The 18552-nt window shown below is 44.0% G+C and overlaps 1 long non-coding RNA gene across 1 annotated transcript; it reads left to right on the top strand.

Annotated features, from left to right (window-relative positions):
• The first annotated feature begins 1311 nt into the window (after positions 1-1311).
• On the top strand, positions 1312-9600 carry LOC117243881. The gene is made up of 4 exons (XR_004495862.1): positions 1312-2356; positions 4114-4219; positions 7835-7880; positions 8318-9600. It is a non-coding gene; the product is annotated as an uncharacterized LOC117243881 (long non-coding RNA).
• Positions 9601-18552: the final 8952 nt, after the last annotated feature.

Here is an 18552-nt window from a genome sequence, read left to right as displayed (position 1 = left end):
CCCTGTTCCCCTCAGAAGCCCTGTCTTGCCAGTTGCCATGCAAGGGGGTCTGCAGGGCCAGCCTGCCCCTATCCCCCGGCCACCAGCATCTCCCCACATCCTGCTAATGGCAGTGCCTCCCCCAGGTCACCAAAGACCACAGTAAATTATGATTAATTACAACAGGACCAACAGTGGTGACAATGGGCCCCAGTGTAGGGGCAGCCACCCTCGGTGGCCGTAGGAGGTGCCCAGCTGCCCACCACGAAGGGCTTCCCCAAGGCTTCACACCACACACCCCTCCAGAGATACGGTTCCCACACAAAATACAGCCGCCTCCAGAGCAGCTGTCCTGCAGCTGCTGTCACCCAGAAATTTCCACAAAAAAAACTCTTTCCAGCAGCACTTGCCTGGGGTATGGAGCCACGGCAGGGTGGTGCCTGCACCACCTTCCTTGCTTCAAGCCACACTCAGCAGGAAAGCTGAAATGTCGTGATCAGAGCTCACAGGACGGGGTGGTGGAGAATTTCATTCCCTCTCTGCACAAAGCCCAGGCCAGCCGGTGAACATGAGCCAACGCCACTCAGCAAAGCCACCCCTGGCCCCCCGCCATCTACTCCTGATGAATGAGCTGCGACACACTCAAAGGTGAGAAGGCCCAGCCAGACCCATATCTCGCAAATCTTGGCAAAACCATGGTAAAAACCTGTGAAATAGGCTTTTTTTTTTTTCCCTCCTTTCTGTTTTCACTTTCTGTTCATGTTTTGGGCTCCGTGCCCCCATGCAGCATGCCTGAGCGGGTTGGGGCTGAGGGGACAGGCCGTGGCAGAACTGTGAGCCTGGTGGGGTGGGAAGGAGGGCAGGCGTCAGTCTTGAAGCATTCAAACGAATGCTGCACTACTCCTAGAGTGATGTCAAGCCACCTTTTCTGCTCAAATTGTAGTAAAAATAAATACAGCTAGAATGTGTGGGCATGGTTTGGAAAAGGATAAAGGGGACATTTCAACATTGGTCTCACTGAAGTGGAAATGATTTCTGATAGCCAGCTGGAAGCTGGCACAGGCACTAGGCTGAAGTTGAGAGTTCATGCAGCTGGGGTTTCATAATTCCAAATTGCTAGTCTTTCATTTATTACTTGAGTTGAATCCTAAAATCTTATTTATATGATTAGTCCCTCTGGGCCACATCCTTATTTCTCTTACAGCAGACTGACTCAGAGGAGGGGGACATCTGTGAGGCAAAGCTTTCTCATTAAAAGGTCCCTTTAGAATGGAAAAATAAAAGTCAGCTATGGTAATGTCCTCTAGCCTGCGGCGAGGAGGCTCAGACCAACACAGAAATGAGCTACACACCAGGCAGCTCTCTTCAGCAGAACTAGCACAGCCCTCCAGAGTCCTCCATGCCTTCCTTCTTCAGCTGAAGGTTCAGTTCAAGTACCTGGTACTAATCATCCAGATCATTAATTTTTTTTTGGTCCAATTTACGTCAAAAGCTGTTCCCCCCTCTCCACTGAGCAACATGGCAGCCATTACTAGGGAAGTATCTTGTGCAGAGATGGCTGGCTCAATAGTTCATGTGAACCCATAGCCATGGGGACATTGTGATGGACAGCTCAGTGTATCACATAGTGTGGATTCAGTCATTTTGCTGCAGACAGGCCCTGCCCAGAGCAGTGGGGGGAAGAAGATGTTGTGTTGTGCTTGGCATGGAGGCCAGGGGCTGCTGGCAGAGCAGGTGCCCTTAGCAGTGCAGTAGCATCCTCCTTATGGATTTGGAAAACAGCCAAATTGTCCAGGTGGGACACCAGGAATTGGAGACCCCTCCAGCAGAATGATGGGCAGAGGGTGGGGAGGTACATTGACTCTGACTGTTTGTCTGGCAGAGAGATGCCTGAAATCATGGAGGTCTGAGCTTGTCCATCCATGGGAAAAGCACAGGTTTATTATTCATCATAGAATCAGGTTGGAAAAGACCCCTAGGATCATCAAGTCCAACCACTAAACCAGCACTGTCAAGGGGACATTAAACACAATTCCAGGCCTATTCCAATGTCTGTTCAAACTTTCAGTGAAGAAATGTTCCCTAATATCTTACTTAAACTTCCCCATGTGCACCTTGAGGCCATTTCCTGTCCCCCTGTCACTTGTTACATTGAAGAAGAGACTGACCCCCACCTTGCCACAACCTTCTTTCAGATAGTTGCAGAGAATAATGTCTACCCTGAGCCTCTTTTTCTCCAGGTCAAACAACCCCAGCTCCCTCAGCTGCTGCATGTAAGACTTGTGCTCCAGATCCTTCACCAGCCTCCTTGGACATGCTCCAGCACCTCAGTGTCTTTCTTGAACCACGGGAACCAAAACCAAGCACAGTATTTGAGGTACAGCCTCACCAGTGACACCTCAGACCCATATACTGCCCAGGCAGCTGAGCCCAGTAGGCAGAATTTTTTGATATGGGGTCAGTGGAAAAGCAATTCCTTCAGGCTTGATTCTGGGCCTGGTGGGAGTCCAGCACAAGTGTCCCTGCATGTGCTTGTCCTGAATATCTAATCCCGTGTCTAGCTATCTCTAACACACTGCAGGGCTCCTTGCAGCTGGTGGAGTAGACTCTGCTCTATTTTGATTTCTGAGCTTTCACCTTAATCAGCAGCCCCCTGCAATAATAGTTGTGGAATGAAAAGGCAGAGAAGAAAAGGCAGGAGAAAGAGGAGGAAGCAGAAAGTGGCCAAGATCACTGGCCACAATATGAACTCAAATGAAGGCAACCTGGTTTCTGTGTTCACTCTGTATAAATATCCCAAACAATTTACAGAGATGGGGAGAAGGCTTTGGAGTAAAAGCCTGCGGAATCTAGGCTGCAGTGCACTTACTCAGATACATGAGAGGCTCTAGGATCCGGGGCAGAAATTCTCCAGCAGAAACGTTATGCTGGGGGGAATCACCAATTACTCCTGTTAGCACCTGCAAGCAGGCATTTTAACAAAGCAGCATTCTCTCATTCTGTTGAAATGCACAGCATATCCCGCCAGGCTAATTAAATTGCAGCCCCTCCCTTACAAATAAGAGCACTGCAGAGGGTGTGCTTGAGCTCAGCCCTTGCACATAAAGGGAGACCATTCCCAGGTTGGATTCCAAGAGGGAAATAAAGACTTCCAGCAAGAGGGATCTGCTCTGTGCCTGATGCCACCGCTCAGCTCACTCGGCAAAGCAAGCCCTCCACCAAGCTCCCTCCCACCCAGCCCCACCGAGACTGCATCTGCTTGCCCAGACTTAATGGGAGCAGGCGAGTTCTGCTGGCTTCAGCTTCCCAGGCACTGCCTAATTGCAGGGCAACACCATGTGCCACGGAGCAGTTTTGGTTGTCAACCTGAAGGGTTTTGTGTTAGCTCCATAAAACGCAGGCAGAGTGTGTCCAGCACAGCGTGGTACGGTGTGCAGCGCAGCGATGTCGCCTGCACCTGGACACCTCTGGGACCCGTTACCCTTGCTGAGGGTGGGATAAAAAGTACTTTGTTTTGTGCCTGCATTTTTGAAAACTGAGAAGAGTGCTCAGGGATTTCTGAAGCTTGAGTTGATTAGCAGTTAATGATGTGTGTCCTGAGGAAAAAGTAAGATTAAATATTCTGCATGTATTGAGCAGGGCATTTTACGCTTGAGATTTATAGCTGTTTTGTTAGTATTTCATGAAGTGTTTAGGTCTGTTCAACTCTGGGTTGCACAGCCGCTCAGTATTTTGAACACTCATTTTATGCAGATATAACTTAAACAACTTACGCTGTATGAAAGTCCGTAGTGCATGTGCTGTAGCTGCACATTAACTCTCGAGGAATGCTATTGAAGAACAGACACACGGGAGTAACTTCTTCAGCAACCCACAGATCTGTGCTGAAGTGCTGCTGCCTCACCCCAGGGCCATCCCAGACCCAGAACCAGCTGCCTTGAGCACTGCACCTTCCAGTCTGGGAAGAATGCTGTAGGGAAGCTTGTCCTCTTTGCTTATTTCCTTAGCCCTTGCCACTCTCTATTGACTCGTCTCAGCTGGAGTTGCCTTACACTCAGTTTTGAGCACAGTTCTGCACTTTCCCTGTGTTGTATTTCTGAGTTTTGTTACCCATTTGTGGCCTCTACCTTTCAGGTGCATCCAACGCAATTGCCTTGGTGTCATTCCACAGCATTTCTGTCCTTGGCCCTTCAAATGTGGAACAACTTCCCCACAGGTGGCTACTATGCTCTAATACTCAGTAAGTATTACTGCTTACCTGTTTTGATGCTTTCTCTCTTGAAGACATACTTTTGTCACATTTCCTCCACATTCATCCATCCATTGAAAAGAAAGCCAGGAAGAAGGTGATGGCCTTTTCCAATCTCTTAGGGGAGAAACAAATTTCCTAGAGACTCTCAATTTCTAGGGGCTGGTCTCCAAAACAAGATGAAGGTGTGCTTATAAAAATGTCTGAGATCAGCAGAGGTGCAGTGCAGAGGCTTCAGGCCTCACTAAGTCTTGGAAGGGCACTTGGGTTGCTGAGCTGTCCTGATTCTTGTACAGCATCCTTTCACTTCTCCTGTTACCCAGGCTAAGCAGATTCAGTGAGGCATACGTAGATCGAGGCATGCTACATCTATAACTTCATTTTGCCTTGGAGATGTACTGCAAGATCAACACCTAGCACATAATGCTTAGCAAATGGTGGCAATACAGTGCATAAAATGACGGCCCTAACTTTTTTCCCTTCATTTGGGGAAATTCCCCTCACACAGTACCATGTGTGCAAAAAAGTAATTGTTTGCCAGCATATGAAGTGTAGCCAAGCAGGCTAAGCTGAACAAAAGTTTCAGGTCCTACATGGCTATTAGGAGTTTCCAGTTAATTGAACACTCGAGTGACAAATGCACACAGCCACATTTGGGCAGATAATCTGCTTAAAATCAACCTTTCTACCCCAGGGAAACCCTAGGGAAATAATTCATAGTGCAAGTGTGTGGTGTCTTTCACAATATTTAAAATTTATATTTCCTGCTAAAAAAGGCTGAAACTAGAACTGGCTGAAAGAAATAAAGCAACATGTCTCTCAAAAGTTCTTAATTTGAATGTACAAAGTCATAAGTCTGTAGAGCATATGCACTGTTAAATCTTGGACTTGTGTGTTACACACACAGACAGAAGAAAACAGAATAATTAATATTGCTCAGTAGATGTTCTGTGTTATTACAGTAATTTCCAATATGGAGCTCATACAGATGTTGTTACTGGGATAGCTGTGAAAACCTTCCAAAATTTTCTCCCTCCTCTCACCTTTTCCAAATGTGAAGCTAAATTTCTATCTTGCAAGAGGTACTATAGATCCAATTATAAATTGGCTCCTCAGTCTGAGTGAGCCCACTCTGTGTGGCCAGGGGGATTAGTAGAAGTCAGCTTAAGTGATTTTTTTTTTTTTTAGAAGAAACAGGATGCATTGTATGTATGTGAGCCTTCCGAGACAGCTTAGCAGAAGCACGGCAGCGCTGCCGACAGGGATAATAGCACTGCTAATCGGTATGGCACGTATTCCAAATGCATCCAAAATACTGGTGGCTGCATCACTGCTTCTCTTGTTTTTCCAAGGGACAGACACCAGTGAAAACCTATAAAATAATAGCTTATTTTCACTAACATCCTCTTGAAGGAAATGGGACTTAGTCTAGAGATATCTGCTAATTTGGAAGAGAAAGGTGTTTTTTTTTAATGCACTGTAAAATAATCATTTGAAATACGTTTTAACATTGGTTTTCTGTAAAAGTCTAAAGGTCGTGTTCTTGCTTTACTGTAGGACTGTATCTGGTGTATATCCAGATTCACAAATAGCTAAAGAATAAAAATTCTTTCTTTGGCAGCTGGAACAAAGTGTCTTAAGCAAAATCATGTGTTTGAATCTACATCCAGACATGGGTCTTACTAGTTCAGGTCTGGAAATTTCTTCTATAGTCAGATGAACATTGCATGCCATATATTTTACCATATATTTTAAGCAGAGCACTGGGCTTAATTTGGATTGCTTTATCCATACAAAAAAAAAGTTATACATATTCATAAAAATGATCCTTAGATCATTCCAACAATAAAGTTTGAACCTAGGAGAATAAACTTTCATGGTTAAATTGATTTGGCTTTTTAGAAGCTCCCTTCTTTAGACAGACCTTTCAACCTCTAGAGTTGGGGATGGAACACTTCTTCAAACAGCAAACTATTGTACATGTCAGAGCTTGAAAAGCATTTTGAAAGCAAACGAAAGTGAAATAACCTCAGATGTTATCACAAAATCCTGTCCTTTTGAATTAAAAAATGGTTCATGACTTACTATGGATTTTCTGCGAACATGTTTATTGAATGAGAGTTTTACCCAATATTTTGATGAAATATCAAAATTGTGGATTCTTCTACCTTATGACCCTTTGAGACACACAGATTTCAGGGGTCACATGGTAAGACTTTTTTCTTTGATTGGATGAATAAAATGTCTTATATAAGTAAAAAACAAACACCACTAGTGAATGAGGTGCTTCTGGCACAAACACTTGGAAGACTACTCATTCATTCTTAAAATTCATGCCACTTTCCCACATGAGGGCTGTCACATACTTGGCAGTGGTCCAAACAGCGTAAACCATAATCTAGGAATAAAAGCAAATGAATGCAGGTCTTTTAGTTGCAAAAGATCAGATCCTGAAAAAAATAAATTTTCAGCCATTTCTATTAACAGTGTTTGCCATAAAACAAAACCTACTTGCACAGATGGCTGCATGTTAGTTCTGGGACTTTTTTTTAACCCTTAAGTCCTGCATTTTATCTTCTTTTGTGAGTTTGAGTCAGACCATCAGTGTTATTTTCATAGAACTGTTTGTGTTCTAATTAAGCAATAAAGAGCAGAGCCTGTCCTGGGGATTAAGAGTAACTTGGAGTGTTGACACAAAGCTGAGAGCCATTAGTGACACCTGGCCATTAATTTCCCAGGAGATGCCAGTGCCAAACTCATCAGGGCTGTTTCTAACAATCCTTGCTGGGTTTTTAATGGGGAAAAACATATTTTTGACTTTCGGGAAGTACTGGAGGGCAGGCAAAATTACTACAGTTTACCATTGAGGAGGTGACAAGAATAAAGAGAATATGGATGACTACAGCAATATCTGCAGAAAATTATTTAACCCACACACACATTCCCACAGAAGGTAGATACTGAAAATAAATACAAATCTGAGAGAAGAGGTGGGAGATATTTTCAGAGCTACCAACTTCCAGGACGAATTTCACTAGACAAACCAAGCTCACTTCCAAGCACCACAACACTTACTGTTTATCACTTTTAAAACCACTTCCATTGCTATTGCTAGATAACCATATTGAATAATGATATGAAAAGCTTATCCAATTAATATATTTATGCTTTACTTGGCAGAGAAGGAATGGTGGGTATACCCATCTAAGTATTTTTGCATTCCTTCTGGAAATACATTAACCATTCCCATCCCTTCCCCCGCCTCCTCCATGCTATTACAGCACCTTCATCAGAGACAGCCTTGCATGGCTTCTGGGAGAACACTTGCACTAAATTCTTACAGGATATTAATGGACGTTCCTGTATAGTATTGCCATATGAATGTTTCAATGACCTAGATAAACGTGCATAATTTCCTTTGTGTGTAATGGGCATGAGTGTTTAATTATGACAAGTTGTGACTTTTGTAGTTTATCTCCTCCCCCCAGGGAGCCCTTGAAAATGAAATTTCCTATTCTCTGGCATGCAGCAAGTGCAATTTTACAATAACTCTGCACTAGGATATCATAATCCATGTTGCTTCCTCCTTTTTTTTCCTACACTTAGTGTCTACAGAGGAGTCCAAACACTGAAACTGGAGTTATGTGAGATGGTGAGTTTTTACACAAAGCAGAAGGTTACAAATTAGAAGAAAGATTTAATGGAAAATGGGCTGCAAGGCAGCAATCAGGATGACTTTTTTTTTACAAGTCACTTAAATTACTGACCACACATTAATTCTGAGGTTAAGCCCATTGGTTAAACTAATCACTATTAATCAATGAAGCTGTTAATCAAACTGCTGAGAGCACAGGACCAAGTAAATTGGACAGTCAGATAATCTCTTGGGTTGACCAAAGATACAAAAAAGTTTGTGTCCCTCAGAAAAATACGCAATGAACTAACTAGTTTGCATGCTGTTTGCAAATGGTATCTGCAACACCATCAAACCCTTCTATGTCTTATTTCTGCGGAGTGCTTTTAACCATCTCCTGCCCGTCTGCCATATGCATGCTTTTACCCCACACTTGTACCCCCTCTCTCTCGTAGGTACATGTGCAAGAGAGGATGGAAAAGACTTGCAGTGGAGAAGTTTCAAGTGGGGGATTGATGGCCTGTGATCGTGAAGCCAAATCACTCGCTATACTTGCTTTGCACTACACGATTTCCTGCTGTTGTTGGTAGGGAGAGTGATCTATACAGTATTCTTAGGTCAAACTGAGAGCCAACTATTTGAAGACCTGCACAGATTCTTCTAAAAGAAAGAAAATGTGGTTATTATTTGCGATATGAATTCTGAAAATGAAACATTATTCAAGGCTTAAAGAGAAGATGATGCCTAACAGAAAACTTTTAAAATCATCCCTCTGAGAAATATTTTTATCATGCATCATATTTTAAGTCTTTCTCCTCCTTTGTTCTTTGCTAATGCAGATAGTAAACCATATTTGGAAATCAACTGCATAGTGTATGTTTGGCATAACTTCACTGTCCCCTTTGCTGTTTGTTTGCCTGCCTTTGCAGCCCAGTGCCACAGAGATCTGCTGGGTTCAGTTTCAATGCAAAGGTCCCTGCAATGAATGCACTCATCTGTTCCCAGAGCCAGCTTTGCAGAGTGCTACCTGCTGGGGGAATATTACCCATTTGCTTGTGAGAACATGAGAACAGATAATGACAGATAACAAAACAGTTATGTCCTAGTTCTTGTTGGCGAGCGAAAAGCAATGGAGCGTATCTTGGGGAAGATTCACGCTGAGATGCTTTGGTTTTATTCCCTGGTGTGAACTGATGCAGGCTGTGAGGGCTGCTGCAATTTATGCTGGCTGCTTGAGGCCTCCTTTTCCAGCAGACATGAATTTCACTGAGCAAGGCAGCAGCTTCCACATTTGCTGTGTTGTGTGTCTTCAAGCCTCCGGGGTCTGGATGGAAATGACTTACTGATGATAGGTGTTAGTGTCTGCATTCAGGCACATATTTAGGGGTATCTTTTCTGTCTCTTTTCCTCCATGGGGGCTGCCAGTATTGCCCCCAGGTAGTCCAGACCTTTTGCTCACAACAGCAGTAGGAAGCAGAGTAGACTGAAGTTATGTCAGTTGCTCAGAGCAGGGTGCAAATAACACTGAGGTCATGGGTTTGATCACCATATGGGCCATTCACGTAAGAGCTGGACATGATGATCCTTGTGGGTCCTTTTCAACTCGGAATATTCTGTGATTTTGTGAAGTCTGAGGAATAAACAAGAGATTCAACATATTTCTTTGTTCCTACTGATAGAGGCTATTCCTTTCTCACCAGACATATCCTGAAAGCACTGTCATGTCTATGAGTGGCTTGTCAGGGGACAGCTTGTTGACAAACTAATTGAATGCAAGTCACAAGAGTGTCTTTGAAGTGTCTTTGAGCAGCTGGCATGGATTTTGACTTTTACATATTTTACTGGTTTACGTATAGAAAATTCATGTCAAGTATATGGCAAAGCACTGGACATAGTGGAAGAGTGAGTGCCTTTCATATTTTCCTAAGGACAGATGACATTTCAGTGGCTTTATGTGGCTGCAACAGCATCAGACTAGAATCCACAGTTATTTTGACCATGTGGGTGTTAGTTTAAACATCTACCTTTCCACTCTGGTGTTACTCGCTACTTCCTAGTGACTCCAAAATATCAGAGTTCAACATACATGTTCTGGCTATGTGGCATAATTTAGGCCCTTTTATTTGAGCATTATATGTCATTTTTGAGAAGTAGAAGAGATCTGAGTATGGAAAACACTCGCTGATATTCTGTTGCACTTGCCTGAAGGTGGCACGTAATGGTATTTCTGACAGTCACAGTGGACTCCTATTCACCATGAGGCCAAGTAAGGGTCTTATCTGCCAGAGGAAACCTGTCAGGGGCTGCATGGAAGGTGATTACAGCAGAGGCTGAGCACTGCAATGAAATCCACCAAGAGCCTGTGACTCCTCTTAATCATGTCCTGTGTAACCCTATTTCACTGAAGTACCTAACACAGAGGACAAGTGGATTGGGACTCACTCAGAAATTTTGCTCCTGTCAGTTTGTATCAGGGCTTGCACCCACTTGCAGCTCTTTGAACCCTGTCCAGGGTGCCACAGAAATTATCCATGGAAAAGGTGGTTGGAAGATAAATGGCCTCAGTACATTCAGCAAGGGCTGTGACACATGCATCCAACACAATTTGTTAGTATCTCTCAGCTTCCCTGCTGAGCTAGGGGGCTGTTGCGAGGTGATGCTTCTGTATGACTTGTGAAGGGAGTTGTGCCTTGTGATGATCAGTCTGTGGTGTTAAGCTGTGGGAGCAGCTGTGGGAGAGCCCTGTAGTGGTACTGCAGAGAGGCACAGATACAAGCTAGTGGCAGCATGAACAAGGCTGACTCCATTTGTCCACTGTGGACTGTGAACTCCTCCATGAGATGGCACATGCCACTCAGGGACCACTACAAGTGCACACATCCCCTGCACCTGAAAGGGTGATTGAGCCTCCCAGGAACATCGAGTTATGGACAAGCCTCACGTCAGTCCCTCTCTGATGCCCCAGCACTGTCCACAGCGTGGTGTCAGAAATGCCTTTTCATATCTCTTGTCAGACAAAATATTTGTGAGCCTGAAGTCATAGGAGGAAGCCTGGAAACACAGAATTTGAGCACATGGGGTTTTAAACAGTATATGAGGCCAAGGTTTGGAGGTGGAATGAGCACAGCTCAGTTGATGCTGAGCTAGGAAAGAGAAGAGGAAGGTTTTGGTCTTTCTTCAGTAAGGCAAACCTGGGTAAGGAATGGTCATCAGAGAGTCCAGAGCCTGTTCCTGCAGGCACCAGCTGTGTACCTGCACAGGGCTTCCTTACAAGCAATGGAAGCCCCCAGGTACTGCTGCAATGCACAGACCAGCCTTCCCTCGGACACAGGGTGAGTGTTCTTCTTGTGTCTTTGGTATAAAGTCTTTTTGTGTCTTTCACATCAGCTTTGTGAGGCTACACAGGCAGTGAGGTGTGTTAGACCTGCTGCAATGTGGTAGAAGGCCATTACAACATGGGGTCCAAGAACCTGGACCTCTGGGCATAGCCCTCTTACACTCTAAAGCAGCAGTGCAGCAGGGCTTTGTCACCACAGGAGATGGCCAAAACATCTTTGTGGGGGCTAGCAATGAAGGCAGGAGTGCATTTGGCCTCAGGCACAGGGACAGATGACTGCAGACCTGACACCCCATTCATATGGAGGACAAGGTTTGAACCTGAGTCTCTGTTATTCTGTTACCTCACCCTTACCCTTCAGATTCCTTTTCTTTATCTGCTGTATCATTTTGGATCTGTTCTCTCTGCCACTGCTGCCTTGACTGGGAAAAACATTTCAGACACAGCCTCATTGAAGCTGTATGTGCAGTTTGCCGTGCTCTGGTTGTTCTGATTGAAAAGGTGGAGGTTGTTGGAGAATTCAGAAACATGAGGAAGCATGGACTCGTGGCATTTGTTCATGAGGCCAGACAGCGGCTTAAAGCCTCATACCCATCCCCCAGGAGGCAGGTACTATTTTCTCCTCCTCCTCCTCTGCTGCTCCAATCTGCCAAGCACCTGGCCTGTTCCTGAGAATTACCCAGTGCCATTAGATCTATCTCCAGCTCTGCTCTTCTAGGTACAGATCTCATGGGTCCAGATCATAAAATTATAGTACTTACATGAAAAATACAAAGGTTGGCATGACTACGAAGCACTACATTAAGTACTGTAGTCTAGGTATATATATTCACGTATATATGTAAACAAAAACAGACCTAGAGTTTTGTGGTGTGTATTTTCAACAGTTTGTACACAAAATCAGAGATGATTTTCTCTCAGCAGGTTAAGAATTAGGATTATTTGGGTAACTTAGTTGTTCCTTGATGCATATGCAGTTCAGTTTAATAATAATTTTAATAGTGTTTTAAACCAGGGGTATTTTATGTTCTTTGACACAAATGCAGGGCTCATTCTTGACTTTGCTTTTAAAAGCTTCACATATCTGTGTGTGTGTGCTTGTGTGTTTGATGAGGATAGCAGCACAGGCAAAGAAGAAAATGATAGTGTGTGAACATGCATTACCTTCCCAGCAGGGAAGGGACTTGCCCCTGAGGGTCATGTTGACCTCAGGCATTTAGAGAGTGAGATACCTGGAAATTTCATGTTGAACAGCTACAGAGGCCAGGAGGGATGACTGGAAGGGGCTGGATGCCCAGACGTGGGCTGGGAAGCAGACAGCTGAGGAATAGCACCAGGCAGCCCTGTCTGCTGCAGGGGGAGATGAAGCATGCACAGCCCTCCTCCCCTGTCTTAGAAGGCTGTGATTGCCTCTGTAAAGGAGTTATCAGGCCAAACACTCTGAATATTTTGCTGGGGAATACATTTTACTTAATTGAGCGGAAAATAAAAATTACATGGACATGGAGGGTTTATAACAATGCAGAGATGGGGGAACATGTGCTTTTTAAAAAATAAAAGCCAGAAGACCCATTGCTAAATGCAGTACTCAGGGTATAAAATATTTGCATGCATTGCTATAGCTGGAGCTTGACATGTCTGCGTAACTTTGAAGGTCTGTGTGATTCCCTTATAAAGAATTTAAGACCAATCTGGTTTGAAGCTATTTCTTTTTCCTTTAATTCCTGCTCAGCTAATAGAAAGCCAAAAATAAAGGCAGCACAACAGGTTCTGTGGTAGAGATGTACCACATTTTCCCCAGAGATGACTGGACCAGGTTTTTGTTGTGCTCTGCTAACATAGGAATAGCAGTATTTGGATAGCAAAGTTGTTGGACTTATTTGACAGCAAGACTATGAACTTCTTCACAGGATCATGGGACAGCTGAGGTTCACAGTACCTCTGGGTTTGTCTAGCCTAACCCTCATGCTCAACTGCCCTTTGGATAGTGTGTATTTCTTACCTTGCAGGGCTTTAAGCTCTAGCAATAGACGAGCTAAAGGGAGAAAAGGAAGATGCTCCCCACCAATTTGCAAAATACATTAATTTTTCTCTTTCTACCAGAAGGATGAGAAGCAGACAGAGCCAACTTTGTAATCTGAAAGACATATTATGTCCTAAGGATTCATTTGAGGGTAAAATTCTAGCCATTCCTTAAATTATTGCAAGCCATACATCCCAGTGAAGTGTGTGCAGGGAATTGTATTCCATGAATGAAACAGGGCAGCGCTGACTCCGGACAGAGGGCAGTACTGTTCCTCTGCTCCAGAGCCTAAAGATGAAGACAGCCTCTTTTTTTCCGATTCTTTCCTGCATAATAATGCTCTACATAAGCGGCTCCTTAAAGTGCTCCTACACCTATTCCAAGTAATAACCATGCATTGTGTGTTGTCTGCCCGAGAGCTAGCATTAGGGAGAGACCACCCTGACCATTCACGGTGTGGTTCTGTGGGGAGGCTGAATTAATATTGCTGGGGGGCTCTGAGTGCCCCTCTGCTGTGATCTTCAGCTAAACACACTAGCACTGCATTAGAGGGCTCTGGATTTTTTACATTTCATCTACTTTATCTGTTTGAACGCAGATATACCTTTCATCACATCCTCTCACACTCAGACTGTCACGATCCATTTTCCACTGTGTGCACCCAGATGGCTTTTACAGGTTAGACTTCTGCAGTTTTTTTTTTCAATACAAAGATGTCACCATTTACTTTAGGCACTAAGAGTGCTTAACTAGGATGTTATTTTCTGTTGCAAGTTTTACTTTCCTAATTATGGCTGAGTGACTTTCACAGAGACTATCCTTGGCCACTGAAAACAGGCTCAGCAGCGTGGCAGTTACCTCCTTTCCTCCAAAATATGCAGCCTGCTATGTCTGATTGTGGAGCCTTCATGGACCCCAGTCCTCCCATCATCTGCAGCATCAGAGCAGGAGAGGAACAACCTCTCTTGGCACACAGCTGGAGCTCCCAGAGCACTTTCTCAGTATCACAGGGCCATCCTTTACTACCAGGTCGTGTCTCCTGCTGGCAGCATGGGAAGCTTGGCAGCTCTGCCTCCCTGCCAGAAGGCCCATCAGCTGAAACCCAGCATGGAGTATGTCCGAGGACAGGGTGTACTGGTTCTTTCTGGTTCCTCCATTAAGTAGTTAGTTGAATGTATGATGCGTTCAGCTTTTTTCATATTACACTCTATAATTGTATTAATAAAAGGTATTTACCCTTCATTATTTTCATTCTCTAGAGGATTACTGAAGACAGGATATAATTAATACAGATGCTCATGTGAATCCAGGGAGGTTGTGTGCAAGAGCCACTGTCTTCACTAAAAGTAATTGCACACATTCACCACAGTCCAACCTCTATGGCATTTTAAGAGGAGCATGTCTAATTCATGAAAGGGAAGAATTGGTTATTATCAGTATTATCTGTAGCACTCTGGCTTAATTAGGAGTGTTAAAGAAAGATAAAAGGTAGGAGAGAAACGCAGGAAGATGAAATGGTTTGCCCAAGGTCACAGAATGGAGATTAGCACCTGGGTCTTTACTGTCCCAGCCTTGTGCCCTGTCCATTAGATCAGGCCTCCCAAATCACCCTTCTTGATGATCAAGTATCTTGAGCACCCATGTAAACCTCTCAAGGAGAAAAGCAAAAATGTCTCAGTGTAGTCAAATAAAATTTTAGCAATGCACAAGACATCAGTGGAATTCATTAAAAAGAATATTTATTGAGAAGCAATGTTAAAAAGGAAACACTCATGCTTTAAAGCAGTTAAGGCAATGAAACCCTGCTTCAATTTGGAACTCATATTTTTGAAAAACTAATCAATTAGATCATGCTCCTAATTTAGAGTACTTATGCTTTCAGCTACATTTCTGAGCTAGGGACAGGCTTTCTAGGATTCACAGCTTCTGAAATAAAAATAATTGGTTTCCAAGGAATGTAAAGTGCTAAGGAAGTAACCACTTACCAACCTATTCATCCGGGAGCAGTTCAAGGAGCAGCTTTACATATCTGGGCATCTGTAAGATTAAAAAAGATACAGTTCATTAGCAGACAACAGTGTTAACACTCAGGTTACAGCCAAAAGAACAATGCAAACTTCTTGGGTGTTTTAGTAAGGATGCCAGTATGAGCATTATTCCTTCTGAGCAGTTCTCATTCAAACATGTCCCTCCGATGTGTGCTCTACTCAATCCCCCCTCCCAGTTCTCCAGGAGGCCCCTGTCCACTGAAGTAGCCAGTGTCCCTGCCTTCTCTCCCCACCCTACCCATACTCCACAGGAGATGCCAAGGGGCTGCTGGAAAGACTAAACCCCAGGCCTGTAGCCAGCTCACATGTCCTTCCGAAAAAAACATGAGAAGAGAGCAATTGAGGGATGGAGGTCTGGTCCTGACAGCAATCTCAGCATGGGCAGTAATGTCTAAAAGATCAGTGTCATTCTCAAAGATCTTCAGGGAAATCCAGATGGTAGTTTTCCAACACATTGCTTTGTTGAAACAAAAGTTCTACAGGTGAAACCTGCCATTTCTGGGGTGGAATTTCTGCTCAAACTCTGGAAGGGCTCCAGAACAGACAAAGGCCTGTTCAGGACAATGGCTTGGGAGACTGAGATAATTTCTAGCTGATATGATGAAGTGACCTATGGAGTGTGCCAAAGCTAGCCTAAAGGGGCTAATCCAAAGTACCTATGGAGGCAGTGGGTGTGATTCGTTTGAAATTGTCGCACAAGTCTAAGTGAGCTGGATAGTTAAGGTACCAATTGCAATCAGTCAGGGCTTGGTACAGTTGCCTAACCATGGGTGTCTAAAGAAGTTTAATCCACATGAAACTGGCTGATGTGGCAACACATCTGTAGGTGACCTGTGCTCTTCTGGGCCAGCAGCTGGGGTCCTACTGTCGCTATGGCGTCTCAGCTGATAGCAAAAGCTCATGTTTAGATAAGAGTGGAACTTCTTGCTGCCTTTTAGACACTTTGAAGAGGATAAGTTAGACCATGTCACTCTGAAATGCCGCTGTGGGCACACCTTTCTCTCAAACACAAGCTCGTTTGATGTGCCTACCTTGGCAAGCCCTGCTGCAGCAGGGCCAGCAGTTTGGGTGTAGCTTTCTATTGACACAGCTGTGAAACCCGCCCTTTCTGGCAGCAGGGTAGATCCTGTTGGGCAGGGGCTCTCCACAGCACAGCATAGATGAATCCTTTGTTTTAAGCCTTTTGTTTGAACCAAGTGAAGTGAGGCCCTGAACTTTGGGCTCTCATATCCCAGGCACCACCCACACTATCAGGTCTTTGCTACTGCAGGCTCTCTGGAGAGGCAAATCACCTCTAGCACTCAGGAGGTACGATCCTAAACCCCACTGGCCACTCTACAATGAACAACTGTCTGGTGGCTCCAGCTCAAGGTGTTGTGTGCCATCTGAGTGGGGTGGGTTGGCCTGTCTTGAGCCTAAGGAGTCATTGGAAAGGATCCGTTAAAATTTATCAGGCTGTGGAATCTCATCAGGTTTTTCATTGGAAATGCAAAAGAAAGCACAAAGAGGATTCACATCGCCTGATTTTAGTGGGTATTTAGTCTAAGTGACTGCCAAGGCATTTTATACCAATAGGGAAAGTAAGTGCCTCCAGGGGTTAAATAATAATGTTTCTCTCTCCCTTACATTATTTTTTAATGCTTAAGTAGCTGTCTACTTCAGGGGAGAGGAAGAAGGCAGGTGATGGGAAAGTTCATTTTAAATATACATCTCCTATGGAATGGGCTGGGTGGGCTAATTCCCTGCCCTGCTAGAGCAGCAAGACCACAGCTCTTCCGTCTAATGCCTCACCACCACAGTGCAAGCAAACACTGCCCTTGAGCCTGCTAAAGCCAAGCTGCTTGACAGCACCAAAAAGCTCAAAATTCACAGTCCTTTGTTTTGTATTATCAGGATTCAATTCTTCCTTGAATATAATAGAAAACAGATTTGTGTCCTATAAGACTGCAATACAAAGCTATACTTCAGTGCTTGCCTCTGGTTTTGAGTATTTGGTGCATGTTTTCTTCCTCAGAGAGTGGATTTTAAAATCTAAAACAAAGTAAACTTAATTTGAAATTTAATGGGTTAAGCTGAAAGCTCTGGGGATTACACTGACCTTGAGAAGGTGATAAAGGAATTACAGTTTTCCTTAAACACTTGAGCTAAGGAATCATTTTATCATTTCCGCCCCTCCCAAAAGATGTAAAACTGCTTCCTGATATTCATTGTAGCTGCCATTTCAGATACACATACACCCAAAATTTTGATATTCTTACAAGGTCCAGTAGAAAGAGGCATGGATAATGCAGCAGCAGCCTCTCCTCATGAATCATTTTTAAAAGCCCTATCTTTTGAAAAACCCACCTGAGCCAAAACATTGTAAACTGTTTGAAATGACAGTAGGTACACAACATGCAAGTATTAATCTTTTCTTTTCCCAAATGTACTTGTATGATTCTTTGCAAAAGTATCATTGTATTCCCATGCTTCTGGATTAAGTTTCTTCATACTTTTTTATTTCCAGAATTAATTTCTTTAAGGCACTTGAAGTGAGCCTCACAAGATTGCTGAAAAGTGTTTGTGTTATGCAGAATTCTGTAGTACTATGAAGTACCTCAGGAATCTAGATACTAAGCAATGGGCACCTGTTGCCCTGAAAACTCAGCTTCTGAGCTTGCTGAGATAGTTTTCTAAGGACTTTCCCGGGACAGTAACTGTAAACATAGATATGTGTGCATTCTTTCGTTTACACATCTTGTGATGGGCATCTCTCACGGCCAGTGCAATGAGAAAGTGTTATCCTGACCATCCAATCCCTGGCCATGGTCAGAAGCCTATAAATCCTTGGAGGAAAAATAAACTTTCTCTTCTTTTCACCACACCTCGACCTGCATCTGCGTGATCTATTCATCTTCAGCGGCGACAGGCACCTTCAGCCACAAAGCAGGAACCAGGCTGCTCCTGCAAGGTGAATGGTGAACAAAGGATTTATAAGGGAAACACTAGAGATACAGAATGGGCATCCAGACATACCCTGAACAGAGAGAAAAAAGATGGAGGTACATGTTTCTTCCAGCTACTGCACAGGGAAGATGTCTGACCTCTCTGTGCCTTGCCCAGTCCTGACCTTTGTGTTACCATGGAGTTAGGAGCATGATGGACTGTGTCTGAAGGAAAACAACCGTCAGTCTCACGTCCAAAACAGCCAAGAGTCTCAACGTGGCAGTGTCTTTCCTACATGGGCGTAGGAAAACAGCGTTAAGGTCCTCAACCTTGCTGGTTGAGAACAAGGGCTTAACA

The sequence above is a fragment of the Parus major genome, chromosome 1 (genome assembly GCF_001522545.3).
Source record: "Parus major isolate Abel chromosome 1, Parus_major1.1, whole genome shotgun sequence".
NCBI classification, from domain to species: Eukaryota; Metazoa; Chordata; class Aves; order Passeriformes; family Paridae; genus Parus; species Parus major.
This window is presented reverse-complemented; position numbering and strand designations above follow the sequence as displayed.